Source organism: Nelumbo lutea, chromosome 5 (genome assembly GCF_056320005.1).
Source record: "Nelumbo lutea isolate HS-2025 chromosome 5, American lotus-T2T, whole genome shotgun sequence".
In the NCBI taxonomy this organism is placed as follows: domain Eukaryota; kingdom Viridiplantae; phylum Streptophyta; class Magnoliopsida; order Proteales; family Nelumbonaceae; genus Nelumbo; species Nelumbo lutea.
In genome coordinates this window covers 30531276-30537965 of record NC_142688.1, presented here as the reverse complement: position 1 = coordinate 30537965, position 6690 = coordinate 30531276, and the positions used below count along the sequence as shown (strand labels likewise).

The window sequence follows — 6690 nt, the reverse complement described above, 5'->3', positions numbered from 1 at the left end:
TTCCCGACATCTTTCCCACCAAAAAAATTATAGTTTACAACGATTTGGGAATAGAAAACAAACTCAGAAGTAGTTGTAGAGAGGGATAGAAAATAGAGGGAGAGATGAAGAGCGTCATTAACTCCAAATAGGGAGACTTTCTCCCAAAAATCACTACAAAAATGGTAAAAAGGCCGAAAGGGTATAATTTGAATTTTTGAAAAAAGTATCAATTACATGACAGAATATGACATAAAGTTAAGGATGTGAAAGGTTTTAGACAATTATCAAAAACATAGGGCCATTCTAAGACAATATATAAACAATAAGGGTAAAGTTAATCAATTAGCTAAACTATAAGGGTAGTTTAAGAAATTTACCTTTTGAATATCTATGAATAGAATTACCAAATAATTATAATACATGCAACGACTCTTCCCAAATGTAAGAAATTCTTCTTCAAATCTCTCATCATTTGGTCCAATTTTATCTTGAAGACGCGAGCAACAATATCTTGTCTTCATTTTTTTTAGCCTAGGTATGATCTCTACAAATTTATTTACTTCATTCCATTTTGGGTTATATGTAAATGTAAGAAAGAGATCAGGCGATTCAGCCCATTTACAGATGGCCATTACATCCTGATAATTTTGAACCATATATCTTGGACCTCCAGTAGAATATGATGGCAATATGATGTGTCATCCTACAAATGATGCATTAGTGTCTCCTACGGTAGTTGTATCTCTTATACCCTTATAAAGTCCTACTCAAACATTTGACTGTTATTCTTGAAATAAGTCAACCTGTTCTCTTCTATATATGACTGTGCATCAACAATAGATTCATGAAATAAATGTCCACCTCAAATTAATGTTTGTCATTCAAAATGCCTTTGTTGCAATTTAAATGCATAATATTAATGCATGCTCATCTTTGTGTATTTCATTGCACGCTCATTTTGAGGATTTGTTAATAATGAATCAACTTTAAATCCATCATTTGCATATGAAAATAATAATGGATATTGCATTCACATAAAACTTGGATGCAATTCATTAATTCTCCTGAGACTACCTGATCTTTCTTCAATAATAACATCCCGGTGTGCATCGTATTCATCTCCATTTCTAACAATAATTGCTGCAAATTCAAATGTAGTAGGTAAGTTGTATTACCGACCATCTTTTCGACGATTACCAATGAGTTTTAATCGAATTGGAATTAGATTTTCTTCATTAAATCTATCTCACGCCATTTTGAATACCTTTGAAAGGGCATTATGTACATGTAACTTATTTAACAACCATTCAACAATTTCTCTATCCAACTCATTTATGGGTCTAGATGTAGTAGGCACGTTAGGTAAGCATAATGAGTGAGCACGTAATAGTTAATGCATCTTTCATCCAAACATTTTTGTTCCATTAGACAAAAATTGTCCATTATTTTATTATCTTTGTCAAAATAATTAAAAATAAAAACAATAAAAAAGGAAAACCTAAACGTGTTGAGAATTGGGACTCATTTATGCTTCCCTTTTTCATTGTTTTTTATTTTTAATTATTTCGACAAATATAATAAAATAATGGATAATTTTTGTCTAACGGAGCAAAAACGTATGGATGAAAGGCGCATTAACTAGGACATGTGTCACATAGCTATTATGTACTCACTCATTGTGCTTACCTAATATGCTTACTACATCTGGACCCCTCATTGGTACCCACATTATCATTTACTGCATTTATCCTATTTGATACCTTATTGGATGTATCATATATGTAGAGTTGTACAAATTTTGGTCATTTTTCCATGCAATGGTAATAAAGATCCAATCTTGTGATAGTTCGTAGTGAGAAAATATAATTAATAGTAAACTTACTAAAATGAATTGTTAATATGTTCATAATATTTATTTATAATTAATATAAGTGATTATGGTTATCAAAAAATAACTAATTAATATAATTCATACAAATATGTATATTAATTCATAAAAATATGTATATTAATTTTAAATAATTAATATAATTCATAAAATAATAGTAATAGAAATATTGCTACTCATAAAAGTTTATGATTTATTAGAACTTATTAATTGTTAAGAAATTACTAATAATATCAAAATTAATGTCAATATTAGAAAATAAATTTAATTTTACTTCAATAATTTTTCCAATGAAAATATTTAATTAATTATTAATTTTCCAGTAATAATTGACCAAAGTAAGTGAAAAATATTTATATATACTTATTGCTAAATAATTAATGCTCATATCAAAATTAATTATATATATGAATAAATATTAATGATTACTGGAATAATTACTTATATTACTGAAATTATGACATAGATATTAATATTAATGGTTTGAATAGCAACTATGCTAATAATATATTAATCACTAAAAATAATATTAGTAATTATAATTGCTGATATTAAATATTATTCATTATATATCGATAATGTTAGTAATATCAGTAACTAACATTATTAATGAATCTGAATATTAATTACTATCATTACCTGTAATAATTACTATCATTACTATCAATATGATAACAATTACTATCATTAACAACATATATTATTTATATTGTGATTAGTATTAAGAATAATTAATAATTACTAGGAATGATAGTAATTAATATTAAATTATGATGATAGTACGCCTATCATTACTATCATAATATTTTAATAATTACTAGTAAATCTATCATTATTATATTGTCAATAATAATATTTATTGTGATGATGATCAACGTGTCATGCAAGAGGCCTAACCATACCGTCAAACATGGATAGCCATGATTATGATAGACGTGGTATACAAAGGAGCCTTATTGTTAGGCTGTCCAACATGGATAACCAAAGTTTTCTCGCTTTTTAGTTTTCATGTTCTGATCATCGAGTGCATAAAAAATGATTTCCAGATCGCTGCAACTAAACAAACACCTTGATTTCCTAGGTTATTGGACAAATCTCATGTTTGGATTGTAGATTTTGTGTTCTTCAACAGGTGGGTTTATGTTCTCTCATCTATTTACTCTGTGTATTAAACCATTTATAATCTTTATCTTGGATTTAGATTTTTGACATATTTATCAAAAACTCAGTGTCTTTAGCCATCTCCCTCTTTATGGGTTCTCGCAATTTGGCAAGAACAAAAAATCTTGGTTTGGCTTTCATTGCTGAGCCCTTGGTTGGTCATACTTCTTGTAAATATGAATGATATTGGAAATCGATGACTCTTGCTCCTTATAGCCTCGTTTGATATAAGTTTATCGGGTTTGGCCATTGATTTGTCAAGTTTTTGCTTCCCTCTGTGGTGAGGACGTGGATGGTGTAGTTAGTCTTGTAACTGGAATTCTTTTGGAGGCTCTTCAAACAAATAAATTCATGATCTTGCGTAGGACAACTCGCATCAAGCATGCGACTTTCCGCCGATTAGTACCACCCATTGTGATTGCTCTCTGGGGAGTTCTGTTGCTGGTTTTCCTCTATCAAATTTATCATTTCACATGGGTTTCTGATGAAAATTATGCGCTGAGCTATAGAACCCATGATCTGAAAGAAAAACCCAAGCTCCTTGAACGTACCAATTTGTCAATTTCATTGGAGAAAAGGAATGGGTTGCCACCTAGAAACTTGGATCTTTTCCCAAATCTAGTAACAGACCATATAGTGATTGTTCTGTACGTTCACAATCGACCTCAGTATCTAAAAATAGTTGTAAAAAGCCTGTCTGAGGTAGAGGGTATAGGTGAAACTCTGTTGATAGTTAGCCATGATGGGTACTTTGAAGAAATGAATGAGATAGTTGAAGGAATTCGGTTCTGCCAAGTAAAACAAATTTTTGCCCCATACTCACCTCACTTGTTCTCCAATAGCTTTCCTGGTGTCTCCCCCGGAGACTGTGAAGGTAAATATGATCTATCATCCAAGAAGAACTGCAAGGGAGATCGTGATCTGTATTGGAACTATAGGTCTCCAAGAATTGTGTCGCTAAAGCATCATTGGTGGTGGATGATGAACACAGTATGGGATGGGTTGAATGAGACTATGCAACATTTGGGTCATATCCTCTTCATAGAGGAAGACCACTTCATTCTTCCTAATGCATACCGGAACATCCAACTACTTACCATGTTAAAGCCTCAGAAATGTCCTCATTGCTATGCTGTAAATTTGGCTCCTGCTGATGTGAGCTCAAGAGGAGAAGGTTTGGCGAGTCTGTTTGTAGAGAAGATTGGAAATGTTGGTTATGCTTTTAACAGGACTGTTTGGAGGAAGATCCATTCAAAGGCAAGAGATTTCTGCTCATTTGATGATTACAACTGGGACGTAACATTGTGGGCTAAGGTTTATCCCTCCTTTGGTGGCCCTGTTTATACTTTGAGGGGACCTAGGGCAAGTGCACTTCACTTTGGTACTTGTGGCTTGCATCTGGGACAAGAGGAGAAGGCTGCTTGCTTTAATAATGGATCCGTGAACATAGTACTAGAAAAGGCGGATAAGATTGTGAACATCAACTCAGATTGGGAAATACATTTGGTAAAGCATAAAACACTACATCAACCTGGATTCATGGGTTGGGGTGGATGGGGGGATATGAGGGATCATCAACTGTGCTTAGATTTTGCTGAAATGTATCACTCAGGCAATAACCCAAAACCTTGATTGAAAATTAAACTCTTAGTGTTTTTCGTAACAAATTTATTGCAACTGGTGAGATATGGGTTACCCTTACCTTGAGTATTCCTTTTATAATAATAAATAATCATTATTGTTATTTAACAATAATAATAATTAATATTTATTTTAACTATTATAATGATAAATCATTACTACCATTATTGTTATTTATTACAATATTATTAAAATAACAATTGTAATAAAAATAATAAATTTATTATATTTATTGTTCAAATTAACTTTTTTTTGAAAAAAAATTATTAATCAATAATGATTGTTATTATTAACAATAATAATATTAGTAACAATTATTGTTAATGATATAATTAACAATTATAATATTATTATTGTTAATAATAACAATAAATATTAATGATAGTAATGATTATAATAGTCATTAATAATTAATAATCATTGTTGTTATTATATCAATAGAAATTATTATCATTAATAATTAATAATACCGTACTTATTAATAATCATTATTGTTAACAATAATCAATCATAATAATAATTATATGATTGATTATATCCAATAAATAATAATTTATATCATTATTATTATTAATTTAATTAAATAATGATTGAGTAACAATCATTATTATTAAATTATAATAATAATTTAATATGATTCTTATTATTAAATCATTATAATATCATTATAATTTAATGATTGTTAATCATTATCAATAAAAATTAATAATCATTATATCATATTAATTATTAACTAATAAACATTATTATTAAATAATTAAATTAATGATATAATTATAATTATATTAGTAATTACTAATCAATGATTATATATTAATGTTAATATAATTGTCTAATTTAATTATTATATAATTATAATAATTTATTGATGATTAATATAACTATTAATTATATAAATCATTAATAATTAATTGTTGTTATTAGAGTAATAACATTAATATAATGATTATTATAATTATCAATAAATTTTGATTTATATTACTTTAATATAATCATTGGATAATTATATTAATAATAATGATTATTGATTATATTAATTGCTATGATTATTAGTAATGATTATATAATGATTAATTTTGATTTATTATCATATAAATGATAATATAACAATAACAATATTATTATCATTAATGATAATCATTTATTATCTTTATATAATAAATTAATCAATGATTATATAAATTAATCATTAATGATAATTAATGTATATAATTATAATGATAATTAATTATTAATAACATTATATAATTATCATTGATTAATAACAATAATTATTGATTATTAATAATCATTAATCATTAATATAACAACAAAAATATCATTAATTTATTAATAATCATTAATTATTATATGCATATTATCATTAATTATACTTAGTACAATTGTTGCATTATTATTAATAATGATTATATAATTGTTAATAATTATAATAATAATTATTATCATTATTATTAATAACAATTGTTGTATATAATGATTACATTATAATTAATTCATGAGTAATAACGTGATTAAATTATATTTATATTATTAATGATTATTACTAATGTATCATTGTTAATGTTATTATTATCATTAATATACATTAACAATTACAGTAATAAGTATTATTGTTAATTATTAATCTTTGGAATGATTATTGATATAATTAATAAAATTATATGCATGAAAGAGTTTATATGTATATGCATATAAACTTATTAATGTATATCTGTAATATTAATGAAAGTTCTAATGTTTATTTGTTCATGTGTATAATTTTACACGAATTTATATGATTATTATTAATAAAGAATTAATATTTATATGTATATACATATTGTTATCATATAACTTTCATTATTGATTTTGAAATCATTAGTGATTATTAATGTTTAACTGGCATTGATTTAATTAAAATATTGTTAATTATATTTATTATATAATTAACTGATTATTCCAAGAATTTATTATATTAAAGTACGGTTGTCACCCATTAATCTCAATTCCAACTCCATAAATAACTTGGCAACAAAAAG

At 26.3% G+C, this 6690-nt stretch overlaps 1 pseudogene across 1 annotated transcript; it reads left to right on the top strand.

The window, feature by feature from the left end:
* The first annotated feature begins 2873 nt into the window (after positions 1–2873).
* On the top strand, positions 2874–4855 carry LOC148851400 (alpha-1,6-mannosyl-glycoprotein 2-beta-N-acetylglucosaminyltransferase pseudogene; annotated as a pseudogene). Its single transcript, XR_016099729.1, has one exon. The product of XR_016099729.1 is annotated as an alpha-1,6-mannosyl-glycoprotein 2-beta-N-acetylglucosaminyltransferase pseudogene (transcript).
* The last annotated feature ends 1835 nt before the right edge of the window (positions 4856–6690 follow it).